Consider the following 15,079-nt stretch of genomic DNA (forward strand, 5'->3'; position numbering starts at 1 on the left):
CACCGCAGGGGCCTAATCGGTGCCAGCAGCCCGGCACGCCGAACCCTGATAAGAGCCTGGCAGGGGATGAGCACTGGGCAGCATTGTCAGCAGGGCCAGGGCTGCTTGGCATCTGCCCGCCCGCGGGACAGCTGCCCGCCTTCTAGTCCGTCGTCTCGTGTGCCGCAGCTTCACTGGGGAGCTGGCAGAGAGCAAGAGGAGGGTGGGGGAGTGTTGGCCTGTGGCTACCCCGCTGCTGACCCCACACAGCAAATGAAGAGAGCTCCACAGGACTCCTGGGTTCTATCCCGCCTCTGGGAGGGGAGTGGGGTCTAGTGGTTAGAGCAAGCAGGGGCTGGGAGCCAGGACACCTGTGTTCTATCCCCAGCTACGGGTGGGGAGTGGGGTCTAGTGGTTAGAGTAGAGGGGGGTCTAGGAGTCAGGGCTCTTAGCCCCCAGCCCTGGGCTCCTCCAACTCCCCTGAGAAGGAAGAGGCAGGATATTCTGTTATCCAGTCTGGGGAGCTGCCAATGCCCCTCACTCCTGACCCTCTGCTCTCCAAGCTCTGGGCTCACTCCCCAGCTCTGCTGGTGCCCCTCAATCCTGACTTGCAGCCCCCTGCCAGCCCTGTGCTTCCGATGCCTCTCAGAGGGGATCAGTGATTTAACACCGCACCCCTCGGGGACATGGAAACAGCCAGCGCGCCCCAGCCCCTGCACCGGCGTCCTGCTGTCTAGAAGATTCACTTTTGTTTCAAAAAGCCCGATCGGCCTGGAGTGGCAACGAAAACCTCCAAGCCGTGACCGCCGAATGCGACTGATGCAGAGACGAGGCTGCAGACAGCCTGGGACGATGGACTTGCAGAGGTGTGAACGCACCTCGTGGAGCCTCCCAACCCGGGTCTTGAATCTTTGTCGCTTTCACCAAATTGCTCGGGTTGGAAACATTTAAAAACCAAGGAAAAAACCTGCAGAAAAATGGACCGGTTGGGATTCCTCCGTTCAAATCCACTCGTCCTTCACTTTTATTAAAGAATCGCTCGGTAGCATCGAGAAATGCTCCCAAGGGACAGGGAAGGCCAGAGGTAGCTGGCCCGCCGTGCTCAGCCCGGGGGAGCCCCGTGCCCGGTCGGGGGCACCGCGCCTTGAGAAAGATGGGGGCAAATTGCAGAGGCCAGAGGAGAGCGACAGAAACGCTGAACGGGTCAAAAACCTGCCCTGTGAGGAAAGACGGAAGATCTGCCACGGTGAGTACAGAGCAGAGGCAGGGAGGGGGCGGGGGGAGGCAGGAAGAATGATTTTGGTTGGATATCAGGCAAACCTCTCTAACTCGTTCAGCTCCGGATGGTGCGACCCAGGGCGGTTGTGGGGTCCGTCACTGGGGGGTTTTAAGACCAGGTTGGACAAAGCCCTGTCAGGGAGGGTCTAGGTTTGCTGGGTCCTGCCGGGCCGGAGGCTGGCCCAGGTGACCTCTCCGGGCCCGCCAGCCCCACGTTTCTAGGATTCTGTTCCACAAAAGATTTCCTTTGACCTGACATTTTTTCCCCCGACTTTTTGTTTCACCAAAAACATCGACCAATTTTGTTTGGCCAAACCCGATATTTCTCCCCCGTTTGCCAGAGTACTGAAAACACAGTGATTTGCTGGTTCCACCCAACAGAGCCAACGGGCATATTCCCCCCCCCCCCCCCGCGGGACCCTGGTGCAGCCCAGAGCGGCACAATCCCGCTTGGAACATCTGCGCAATCTCCTGTGAGCAGCTTTTCCTCATGTGGGTGGAGTCTATTTTGTGGGCGGTGCTCAAAAGAGCCCCACCCCTTTGGATCCCACTCGCACCCCTATAAAGTTGGGAGCTGCCAGAGGTGTGAACGCCGTGAGTGGTGCCAACACTGGGCGCAGCAGGGGCCTGGCGTATGAACCCTGGCATGAACATCTGGCATGACCCTGGCCCCAGAGTGAGAGCTCTGCACGCGAGGCTGGTACCCCGACTCACCTTCCCAGGCCAGCTGGGCCCCACTTGGGGGATCCCAGGGGCTCAGGTTGGAGCTGGGAGCTGTGCTGTAGCTGGGAGGTCCTTGGGGTCCAGATGGCCAGGCCAGCTGCTCCTTGGGGCCTTGGCTGGGGTCTCTGCCCCCGTGCCAGTGGCGACCATCACCCCCAAGGCACATTCTGGGCACGAAGAACTGGACAGAGCTGGGTCACCAATCCCTCCCTGACAGGACCCACCCGGCCAGAGCCCGATGGCTGTTATCATGGGTCACAGATTCTCCCTGTCCCCGCCACCCCACTGGGCAGTGAGAAAGAGCCCTCCCTGCCCCCAGCACCCCAACTCTGCTGGGCACCATTGCAAAGAGCCACCCTGCTCCTAGCCCCACATGGCCTGGCCATTGTCCCTGGCGCTCAGTCGCTCCATCTGCCGGAGCCGGCTCTGTGCCTGGCAGCACCACGCGGGATTTGTGAGGAGTCAGCACGTCCCGGCCCTGTCGGGGACTCATTGCATCCCCTGGGCCTGGACAGCAGCGGTTCCGGTGTCTGGGACCAGTCTGAGCAATGAGGGCGTGGAGAGGCTGGTAGGAGAACGAGAGCCTTGGCCTAGTGGTTAGAGCTGGGACTCTGAACTCCTGGGTTCTATCCCCAGCTCCAGGAGGGCTGTGGGGTCTAGTGGTTAGAGCAGGGGCTGGGAGCCAGGGGTGCTTAGGAGCCAGGACTGCTGGGTTCTCTTGCCATGTGTTAGACTCTAAAACACCCGGAGATTTTTTTCAGACTATATTATGTTGTCGATCTGGCCTTTGCTCTCCCCCGTCCATCCTCAATGTGTGGGACAATAGTGGTCCCTACTCACCTCAATTTATTGGGGATCTGACCCCAGCTGTAGGAACTCCCACCCCCATGTCTGCCCGGCCCCTGCCCAGCAGTTAATTCTGTCCCTACCCAGTCTCCAGCTTTTTTAAGAGCAGGTTGGACAAACACCTGTCAGGGATGGTCTAGATAATATTTACTCCTGCCTTGAGTGCATGACCTCTCGAGGTCCCTTCCCTGGCCCATTGCTGAGATGCAGCCACTTCCAGGATGGGGCGTGGGGGCTGTTTACACAGGGACCCCTCGCCCTATGCTGAGATGCAGCCACCTCTGGGGTGGGGTGCAGGGGCTGTTTATACAGGGATTTACACCAGGGTGCCTATGATCAGGGCCGGCTCTACATATTCGGCCGCCCCAAGCAGTCATGCGCGGGAGACGCCCCGGAGCCCCGGGAGCAGCGGACCTCCCGCTGGCTTGACTGGTGAGGGTCCGCTAGTCGCGCGGCTCGGCTGGACCTCCCGCAGCTGCAGACGGTTGGCTGGTCCGGCGGCTCCGGTTGAGCTGCCGCAGTCATGCCTGTGGGAGGTCCAGCCGAGCCGCGCGACCAGCGCCCCCTCCGCAGTCATGCCTGCGGCAGGTCCGGTCGTCCCGGGGCTCCGGTGGACCTCCCGCAGGCGTGACTGCGGCAGGTCCGCCGGGCCAATCTGTCGCCCCTGACGACAACTGCTGCCCCACGCGCGTGCTTGTCGCGCTGGGGTCTGGAGCCGGCCCTGCCTATGATGAAAATCAGGCCTGATGCCTTTACAAGGGGCTCATGGAAGCTTGTGTGAGGAGGGGGGCCAGGAAGAGCGGCCCCGTTTTCTATGATTCCCCTCTGCTCCTCCTGGGGCCACTTCTCTCTCCACCCCCTAGGCCGGCAGGGCTGCAGCAGGTTCTCCCCTCCCCCTTCCAGGGGCTTCTCACCCCCATCACCCCATTGCAGGTGGGTGCTGTGGGGGGAGGAGCAGTGATCCTGTCCTGTCCGCCTTGCTCACAGGAGGGGAGGGGGGAGAGGGGGGAGCCGCCCTGAGCTGGGGAGCTCCTTAGCTCCCTCCTCCCCCACTCCCCTCTGGGGAGAACGGGTTGGGGTTGCTGAGGGGAGGGGGAAGGGGAGAGAGAGAGCTCCACAGGCAGCAGCTCTGATTGGCTGCTCAGTCCTAGAAGACCTACAGGTGCTTTTCTGGAGCCCCTCCCCAGAGGCAGCTGCACCTCAGTGCCCTCCGAGGGATCCCTGTATAAACAGCCCCCGCACCCCACCCCAGAGGTGGCTGCATCTCAGCATAGGACGAGGGATCCCTGTATAAACAGCCCCCACACCCCACACCAGAGGTGGCTGCATCTCAGCGCTGGGCGAGGGATCCCTGTATAAACAGCCCCCGCACCCCACCCCAGAGGTGGCTGGATCTCAGCCTGGAGGAGTGCTGCACACTGCCAGTGTGGCTTGAATATAACTGTCGGGCGGGGGGAGATATTTTCTCTCCTCACCCTTTTAACTGCCCCTCCCCCAGATAAATGGCAAACAAAGGCCGGGGGGAGCAATAGCTCAGAGCATCTTGGACCTGGGTCCCCTGTAATTCCCCTCCCTCCCTCGATGAAAGCCCAGGCATTCCTTTGCCAAGCCCACCCCATTAGGCAGCTTCATCACCGTATTGGCAGCTTGCGCTGTAAATTTTTAATGCAAATAGCAAGCTCTGATCCCGGGAGAGACCCCGTCCATTACCCCCTCGGCGAGCCAGCAGGGCTAGCCCCGAGCCGGAGACTCCGCCGGAGAGAGCAGAAACCTGAGGCCTAGACAGCGGGGGACTCGGGGGTGTGGGGTTGTGCTGAGGGGAGTGTTGGGCTGGAAGGCAGCAGCTGTTTATCCAGGGATTCCACACACCCCCCCCCCGGTGCTAAAATGCAGTCAGTTCTGGGGTGGGGCGCAAGGGCTGTTTATACAGAAATCCCTTGCCCAGTGCTGACATGCAGCCACCTCTGGGGTGTGGGATGGGGGCTAGGATCACTTGCCCATTGCTGAGATGCAGCCACCTCTGGGGCGGGGCGGGGGGCTGTTTATACAGGGACCCCTCACCCTATGCTGAGATGCAGCCACCTCTGGGGCGGGGCGGGGGGGCTGTTTATACAGGGACCCCTCACCCTGTGGAAGCAGGGAAAGAATTAATAAGGATTTGAAGGGGATTTTAATGCATGTCAGTCAGTTAGCAAGAGTTAGCCCAGCTGTAACCCTAATGACGTGAGACTTCTAGAAGCAAGGATAGTGTGAGGCAGAGGGAAAGAACTGTGTATAAAGTTATTACGACCTTGTAACTGATAACCAAATATGCAGGCTTGCTTTTCCTAGGAGTGAGACAAATAAGATAGCAGAATGGCTTATGTATAAACAAAATGTAGTTGTTGCTCTCTATTGTCTGTATTATTGCTAGTTATTGTCTGTAACAAAAGTATAAAGGCTTGCTGTAATTGTTTACCAGTTGAGAGACCTGTCCGGGACTGGGGCGACCCTGTGTCCTATGGCACTCTCTCCCTCCATTGTAATTACTGGAGAAATAATAAAGTATTTGATTTTGCTGCACCCAAACGAAAAAGCGAGAACTGAGTTTTTCTCCGACACCCTATGCTGAGATGCAGCCACCTCTGGGGTGGGGTGGGGGAGCTGTTTATACAGGGATTTACACCAGGGTGCCTGTGATAAGAATCTGGCCTGATGCCTTTACAAGGGGCTCATGGAAGCTTGTGCAAGGAGGGGGGCCAGGAAGAGCCGCCCCGTTTCTTGAGTGGAGCAGGGCAGTGGCACATCCGGGGAACAGATTTTGACCTCGGGTTTGTCCTGTATCAGCTTCTTTCCAGATCGTGGAGTGACCTGACAGGATCCCGGCTTCGCTGCGATTGGCTGATTTGTGTGTCCAAACTTGCATCACCTGAGCGTCTGCTATTATGGGGCATTTGACTGAGCGAAGGGGGGGGGGGGTGGCAGCCATGGTGGATGGGGCAGGTCAGGGTGCTGCTCCAGGGGCCCTACAAGAGACAGCAACTGCTGCTGGATTCCTGTGTCCAGCTCTGGTGCCCACAATTCAAGAAGGATGCTGATAAATTGGAGAGGGGTCAGAGAAGAGCCACAGGAATGATTAAAGGACTGGAAAACGTGCATCCTAGGGACAGGAGCTCAATCTATTCAGTATCAGAGGGGTAGCCGTGTTAGTCTGGATCTGTAAAAGCAGTAAAGAATCCTGTGGCACCTTATAGACTAACAGACGTTTTGCAGCATGAGCTTTCGTGGCTGAATACCCACTTCGTCTGATGCATGTAGTGGAAATCTCCAGGGGCAGGTATATATATGCAAGCAAGAAGCAGGCTAGAGATAACAAGGTTAGTTCAATCAGGGAGGATGAGGCCCTGTTCTAGCAGTTGAGTGTGAAAACCAAGGGAGGAGAAACTGGTTCTGTAGTTGGCAAGCCATTCACAGTCTTTGTTTAATTCTGAGCTGATGGTGTCAAATTTGCAGATGAACTGGAGCTCAGCAGTTTCTCTTTGAAGTCTGGTCCTGAAGTTTTTTTGCTGCAGGATGGCCACCTTAAGATCTGCTATTGTGTGGCCAGGGAGGCTGAAGTGTTCTCCTACAGGTTTTTGTATATTGCCATTCCTAATGTCTGAGCTTAACAATGAGAAGATTAAGGGGTGACTTGATCCCCGTCTGTAAGTACCGACACGGGGAAGAAATATTTAACAATGGGCTCTTCAGTGCAGCAGAGGAAGATCTAACACAACCCAATGGCTGAATGTTGAAGCCAGACAAATTCAGACTGGAAATTAGTGGACATTTTTGACAGTGAGACTAGCCAGCCATTGGAACAGTTGGGGAACAACTGATTATAAGAACTTAAGACTGGCCATACTGGGTCAGCACAATGGAGCATCCAGCCCAGTATCCTGTCTACTGACAGTGGCCGGTGCCAGATGCTTCAGAGGGAATGACCAGAACAGGGCAATTATCGAGTGATCCATCCCCTGTGGTCCACTCCCAGCTTCTGGTAGTTGGAGGCTTAGGGACGCCCAGAGCATGGGGCTGCCTCCCTGACCATCTTGGCTAATAGCCATTCATGGATCTGTCCTCCAGGAACGTATCTGATTCTTTCTTGACCCCAGTTTTGCTTGTGGCCTTCACAACATCCCCAGGCAAGGAGTTCCACAGGTTGCTGCGTGTTGTGTGAAGAAATACTGCCTTAGGTTTGTTTTGAACCTGCTGCCTACTAATTCCATCAGGTGACCCCTGGTTCTTGTGTTATGTGAAGGGGTCAGTAACACTTCCCTAGTCACTTTCTCCACACCATGCCTGGTTTTACAGACCTCTAGCAGACCCCCCTGGAGACACCTCTTTTCTACGCTGAACAGTCCCAGTCTTTCGCCTCTCTTCTTACACGGAAGCAGTTTCCCTGCCCTGATCATTTCTGTTCCCCTTCTCCGCACTTTTCCCAATTCTAATAGATCTTTTTGGAGATGGGGGCAAACAGAACTGCCCCCAGTATTCAAGGTGTGGGCGCCCCCAGGATTTATATAGCACCATTGTGATTCTTTCTGTCTCATTGTCTCTTCCTTTCTTAATGATTCCCAACATTCTGTTCTCTTTTCCGACAGCCGCTGCACTTCGAGTGTATGTTGTCAGAGAACTACCACAGTGACTCCAAGATCTCTCTCTCGAGTGGTAACAGCTAATTTAGACTCCATCATTTTGTAGGAACGGTTGGGATGATGTTTTCCAAATTGCTTACGTTGCACTGATCAAGACTGAATTTCAGGGGCCATTTTGTAGCCCGGGCGCTCCGTTTCGTGAGATCCCTTTATAGCTCTTCACAGTCAGCATTGGACTGAACTAGATCGAGTAATTTAATATTGTCTGCAAACTTTGCCACCTTACAGTTCACCCCTTTTTCCAGATCATTATTATTATGCTGTACAGCACAAGTCCCAGTACAGCTCCTCGGATGGGGTAATTTATTTACCACTTTTCATGGTGAAAACTCACCATTTCTTCCTACCCTTCGGTTCCTTCTTTTCGCCAGTTACTGATCCATGAGGGGACCTTCCCTCTTATCCCATGGCGGCTGACTTTGCTTAACAGGCTTTGGGGAGAGACCTTGTCAAAGGCTTTCTCAAAGACAGGGGCGGCTCTAGACATTTCACCGCCCCAAGCAGGGCGGCATGCCGCAGGGGGCGCTCTGCCAGTCGCCGGTCCCGCGGCTCCGGTGGACCTCCCGCAGGCGTGCCTGCGGACGGTCCGCTGGTCCTGTGGCTCCTCCGAAGCCGCTCGGGACCAGCGGACCCTCTGCAGTCACGCCTGCGGGAGGTCCACCGGAGCCGCCTGCCTCCCTCCCGGGGACCGGCAGAGCACTTCCCGTGGCATGCCGCCCCAAGCACGCGCTTGGCGTGCTGGGGTCTGGAGCCAGCCCTGCTCAAAGTCCAAGTACACTATAGCCACTGGATCCCACTTGTCCGCATGCTTGGTGACCCCCCCAGATAATTTCTAATAGATTGGTGAGGCGTGACTGCCCTTTCCAGGGGGTCTTAAGCTGAGAAAGCCCCTCCCCCTCAAAATGCAACAGGCAAAATGACTAACGAGGCCTTTCAATCATTTACAAGTGTGACGTTAGAAATGTTGACATTAAAGCTCACCCTGTTCCCCATATCGCTCTTATTCAAATACAAAATAAAGGTGACTGAAGAATTTGGAATGGCCGTGCTGTATTCGTTCCATCTACTCAGTTATAATTATGGATGCTAAATGAGTTTGGATGGGGAATACTTATGCCCGGGCCTTGATCTAGCTCTGACATAGGCTTTGTTGTACAGATCTCTTTCTCTTCCTTAGCCTGCTTCAGATAATGCTTGTAGCTGACAGGACAAAGGGGACGTCTGTTATTGTGTTGGGGAGGGTTGCCAACTTTCTAATCGCACAGAACTGAACACCCCTGCCCCACACCTTCCCTCAGGCCCCGCCCTGGCCCCACCCCTTCTCTGAGGCCCTGCCCCCTCTCGCTCCACCCCCGCCTCCATCGCTCGCTCTTCCCCACCCTCACTCACTTTCACTGGGCTGGGCCAGGGGGTTGGGGTGTGAGGGCTCTGGCTGTGGGTGAGGGCTCTGGGGTGGGGCTGGGGATGAGGGGTTTGGGGTGCAGCAGGGGGCTCTGGGCTGGGGCTGTTCGGAATGTGGGAGGGGTGTGAGCTCCAGCTGGGGGTGCAGACTCGGGGGGTGGGGCTGGGGATGAGGGGTTTGGGGTGCAGCAGGGGGCTCTGGGCTGGGGCTGTTCAGAATGTGGGAGGGGTGTGAGCTCCAGCTGGGGGTGCAGACTCGGGGGGCGGGGCTGGGGATGAGGGGTTTGAGGTACAGGAGGGGACGGGGGTTGCGGGTTCTTGGCTGCACTTACCCAGGAAGTGGCCACCAGGTCCCTGCAGCCCCTAGACGCATGGGGCCAGGGAAGCTCCATGCGCTACCCTTGTGCCCACAGACGCCACCCCGGCAGCTCCCATTGGTCACAGTTCCAAGCCAATGGGAGCTGCAGAGCCGGCCCTTGGGGCGGGGGCAGAGCACAGAGCTTCCCTGGCTGCCCAGGCATCTAGGGGCTGCGGGGACTTGGCGTCCACTTCCAGGAGCTGTGTGGAGGTAGGGTCCCGGGCCCCTGCTGTGCCGCCGACCGGAGCTGCCAGGGTCCCTTTTCGGAAACCGGACGCCTGGGAACCCTAACGTTGGAGGCTGTAGAGAAAAGCAAGTTAACCAGCCCCATCAAACACACACAATGTAACGGTGAAAGGCCCCACGCGGAAAAGACGAGGAGGAGTGAGATGACATGAAGATGTTATGACATAAGCACAGAGCGAAAGGGGTGTACGCTGAAGCCTGTGTGGGCATTTGATACGCGTTAGGTAAGACACAGTGCTTAACGCTGCTTGGAGCAAAGCTAATGAACATGGAATGTGGAAAGGTACCAAAAGCAAGTGAGGAGGCCCCAGGCTGGAGAAATACTGGAACAGACTGAATGAAGCTGAAGGAGCCACCAGAAGCCAGAGATGGAGACGACCATCATGAAATGCAGGAGAGTTTCTGGGTCCCTACCTGTCCTGTCTTCTGTTTATTGTCCGGCATAAACAGCTGCTCAGAAATGATAAGTGATGATAATTTGGTCTGAAACTTTCTAAATAAAAATGGAACCTGATTAAGCCTAAACGAGGTGGACTCCTGACTCAGTTTCTCACTTTGACACCTTACAGAACAATTTGCCAAGTGTTGTGGTGGATTCTCCATCACTGACCATTTTAAAATCAAGATTGGATGGTTTTCTATAAGATCTGTGCTAGGGATTGTTTGGGGGAAGTTCTGCGGCCTGGGTTATGCAGGAGGTCAGGCTAAGATGATCACAATGGCCCCTTCTGGCCTGGGAACTTAGGAACCTATAAGTACCACCCTCGACCTAGGGCAACCCCCTTTGAGTGAGCAGGGGACAGGACACCTATAGGGCTATAGGGAAGCCTTTCCCCCATGGCTACTATATTAATTATTATAATTTATGTGTATTACCATAGTGCCTGGCACCAGGGACCCATTGTGCTAGGTGCTGTCCATTATTTATTAGGTGCATTACGGTAGCGCTGGCGGCCCAGCCACAGCCCAGGACCCTGTTGGGCTGGGGCTGTACAGACGCGGAGCAGAGTGCACAAGCGTCTCTCGGCCCGTGTGTGACGAAGTGGGGATTGTTCCTTGTCATGTTGTATGTGAGTCTTACTGTTTTGCATGAATGCTGTGTGTGCCTCAGTTTCCCTGTGTGTTGCACCGATGTCTAGGTGGTGGGAATAAACGTGTGTGACTTTTGTGGGGGTTGCTCCAGCTGCCTGCATGGATGCTATGGCCGCCTCTTTGTAAGGAGGGGGATGCGACCAGGTGAGACAAAGACCAGAGGAGGAGCAATGGGCAGGGCAGGGGCCAGGCAGCTGGAAGCGAGTCAGTCTCGGCTGGCTTAGGGCCCAGGGGGAGCCTGAAAGTCACTGACTTCTGTGCTAACAAGTTCTTCCATACGCTGTGTTCCTGTCGACTAACAAACCTCCTGTTTTACCGGCTGGCTGACAGGCACATGTGACTGCGGGGTTGGGGTGCAGGGCCCTCTGGCTTCCCCAGGAGCCCCGGCTGGGCAGACTTGCTGCAGGACGCGCACGGTGTGGAAGGGGATGCTGAATACTCCGATGTCAGACACAGGAAGGTGGGAGCCGTGTAAGCTTCTTGCCCTGGAGAGAGTCTGCTCAGAGCAGGGCCGGCTCCAGGCACCAGCGAAGGAAGCAGGTGCCTGGGGCGGCCAATAGAAAGGGGCGGCCCTCCGTTCGGTATTGGGGCGGGACGCCAGGTCTTCGGCGGCAATTCGGCAGCGGGGACGTCCGGGTCTTCGGCGGCAGTTCGGCAGCGGGTCCTTCAGTCTCTCTCTTCCTCTTCGGCAGCACTTCGGCGGCAGCTCAATCGGGTTATTATTTTTTTTCTTTTTTTTTTGCTGCTTGGGGCAGCAAAAAAGCTGGAGCCGGCCCTGGCTCAGAGAGAAGATGATCCCACAGAGTCCTGACTGACTTCATATGGAGTAGTTCCAGAACATCACCCCGGTGACTCCATGACAACTGGTGGCAGAGGTGGGATAAACTGAACTCCATGGACGGAGCATCCTGCAGTAAGTGACTGGGGAGCAGGTTACGATGAGGCGGCCATAGCATCCATACAGGCAGCTGGAGCAACCCCCACAAAAGTGGGGGAGAGCGAGCGACGGAGGGGTGTGTGTGGAGCGAGAGGGGGCAGGGCCTCAGAGACGGGGGGGGGCCTGGGGGGGGCCTGAGGGAAGGGGCGGGGCAGGGGTGTTCGGTTTTGTGCAATTAGAAAGTTGGCAACCCTCCCCAACACAATAACAGACGTCCCCTTTGTCCTGCCAGCTACAAGCATTATCTGAAGCAGGCTAAGGAAGAGAAAGAGATCGGTGCAACAAAGCCTATGTCAGAGCTAGATCAAGGGCCCGGGCATAAGTACTCCCCATCCAAACTCATTTAGCATCCGTAATTATAACCGAGTAGATGGAACGAATACAGCACGGCCATTCCAAATTCTTCAGTCACCTTTATTTTGTATTTGAATAAGAGCGATATGGGGAACAGGGTGAGCTTTAATGTCAAAATTTCTAACGTCACACTTGTAAATGATTGAAAGGCCTCGTTAGTCATTTTGCCTGTTGCATTTTGACGGGAAGGGGATTTCTCAGCTTAGGGCCCCCTGGAAAGAGCAGTCACGGCTCACCAATCTATTAGAAATTATCTGGGGGGGTCACCAAACATGCGGACAAGTGGGATCCAGTGGTTATAGTGTACTTGGACTTTGAGAAAGCCTTTGACAAGGTCTCTCCACAAAGCCTGTTAAGCAAAGTCAGCCACCATGGGATAAGAGGGAACGTCCCCTCATGGATCAGTAACTGGCTAAAAGAAGGAACCGAAGGGTAGGAAGAAATGGTGAGTTTTCACCATGAAAAGTGGTAAATAAATTACCGCATCCGAGGATCTGTACTGGGACTTGTGCTGTACAGCATAATAATAATGATCTGGAAAAAGGGGTGAACTGTAAGGTGGCAAAGTTTGCAGACAATATTAAATTACTCAATCTAGTTCAGTCCAATGCTGACTGTGAAGAGCTGTAAAGGGATCTTGCGAAACGGAGCGCCCGGGCGACAAAATGGCCCCTGAAATTCAGTCTTGATCAGTGCAACGTAAGCACTTTGCAAAACATCATCCCAACCGTTCCTACAAAATGATGGAGTCTAAATTAGCTGTTACCACTCGAGAGAGAGATCTTGGAGTCACTGTGGTAGTTCTCTGACAACATACACTCGAAGTGCAGCGGCTGTCGGAAAAGAGAACAGAATGTTGGGAATCATTAAGAAAGGAAGAGACAATGAGACGGAAAGTATCACACTGGTGCTATATAAATCCTGCGGGCGCCCACACCTTGAATACTGGGGGCAGTTCTGTTTGCCCCCATCTCCAAAAAGATCTATTAGAATTGGGAAAAGTGCGGAGAAGGGGAACAGAAATGATCAGGGCAGGGAAACTGCTTCCGTGTAAGAAGAGAGTCGAAAGACTGGGACTGTTCAGCGTAGAAAAGAGGTGTCTCCAGGGGGGTCTGCTAGAGGTCTGTAAAACCAGGCATGGTGTGGAGAAAGTGACTAGGGAAGTGTTACTGACCCCTTCACATAACACAAGAACCAGGGGTCACCCGATGGAATTAGTAGGCAGCAGGTTCAAAACAAACCTAAGGCAGTATTTCTTCACACAACACACAGCAACCTGTGGAACTCCTTGCCTGGGGATGTTGTGAAGGCCACAAATATAACTGGGGTCAAGAAAGAATTAGATAAGTTCCTGGAGGATAGATCCATGAATGGCTATTAGCCAAGATGGTCAGGGAGGCAGCCCCATGCTCTGGGCGTCCTTAAGCCTCCAACTACCAGAAGCTGGGAGTGGACCACAGGGGATGGATCACTCAATAATTGCCCTGTTCTGGTCATTCCCTCTGAAGCATCTGGCACCGGCCACTGTCAGTAGACAGGATACTGGGCTGGATGCTCCATTGTGCTGACCCAGTATGGCCAGTCTTATGTTCTTGTAATTAATTGTTCCCCAACTGTTCCAATGGCTGGCTAGTCTCACTGTCAAAAATGTCCACCTAATTTCCAGTCTGAAATTATCTGGATTCAACATTCAGCCCTTGGGTCGTGTTAGATCTTCCTCTGCTGCACTGAAGAGCCCATTGTTAAATATTTCTTCCCCATGTAGCTACTTACAGACGGGGATCAAGTCACCCCTTAATCTTCTCATTGTTAAGCTGAATAGATTGAGCTCCTGTCCCTAGGACACACATTTTCCAGTCCTTTAATCAATCCTGTGGCTCTTCTCTGACCCCTCTCCAATTTGTCAGCATCCGTCTTGAATTGTGGGCACCAGAGCTGGACACAGGAATCTAGCAGCAGTTGCACCAGTGCCAAAATCAGAGGTAAAATAACCTCTCAACTCCTTGAGATTCGCCTGTTTATGTATCCCAGGATTGCATTAGCCCTTTTGGCCACAGCATCACATTGGGAGTCACGTTGAGCTGATTGTCCACCACAACCCCCATATCTTTTTCAGAGTCCCTGCTTCCCAGGGAGAGTCCCCCATCCTGTAAGTACAGCCGACACTCTGTGTTCCTAGATGTGCGTTTATGTTTAGCCATATTAAAACACAGATTGTTTTGCTTGATCCCAGCTTCCCAATGAACCAGATCACTCTGTATCCGTGACCGGTTCTCTTTGTTGTTTACCGTTCCCCCCATTTTTGTGTCATCTGCAGATTTTATCAGTGATGATTTTATATTTTCTTCCCTGTCGTTAATAAAAATGTTACATAGTGTAGTGCCAAGAACAGATCCCTGTGGGACCCCAACAGAAACACACCCACTGGATGATGGTTCCCCATTTACAGTTACATTCTGAGACCTATCAGTTAGCCAGCTTTTAATACGTTTAGTGTGTGCCATGTTAGTTTTATATCATTCTAGCTTTTAATCAAAATGGCATGCATTGCCAAGTCATTTGGCTTACAGAAGTCTATTACGTCAACACTATTACCTTTATCAGCCAAACATGTAATCTCGTCAAAAAAGATACCAAGTTAGTTTGACAGGGTCTATTTTCCATAAACTCATGTTGATTGACATTAATTATATTACTCTCCTTTAGTTGTTTATTAATCGAATCCTGTATCAGCTGCTCCATTATCTTGCCTGGGATCCATGTCAGGCTGACAGGTCTGTAATTACTGAGGTCATTCCGTTCACCCTTTTTAAATTCTGGCACAACACTGGCTTTTTTTTCCCCCAGTCTTCTGGAACTTCTCCAGGGTTTCAAGACTTACTGAAAATCAACTTTTCCTGCTCAGCAAGCTCCTCAGCCAGCTCTTTTAAAACTCTTGGATGCAAGTTATCCACACCTGCTGATTTAAAAATGTCTAACTTCAGTAGTATCAGATGGGTAGCCATGTTAGTCTGGATCTGTAAAAAGCGACAAATAATCCTGTGGCACCTTATAGACTGACAGATGTTTTGGAGCATAAGCTTTCATGGGTGCAAGCATCTGATGAAGTGGGTATTCACCCACGAAAGGTTATGCTCTAATACGTCTGTTAGTCTATAAGGTTCCACAGGACTCTTTGTAACTTTAGTA

The sequence above is a fragment of the Mauremys mutica genome, chromosome 20, assembly GCF_020497125.1.
Source record: "Mauremys mutica isolate MM-2020 ecotype Southern chromosome 20, ASM2049712v1, whole genome shotgun sequence".
Lineage (NCBI taxonomy): Eukaryota > Metazoa > Chordata > Testudines > Geoemydidae > Mauremys > Mauremys mutica.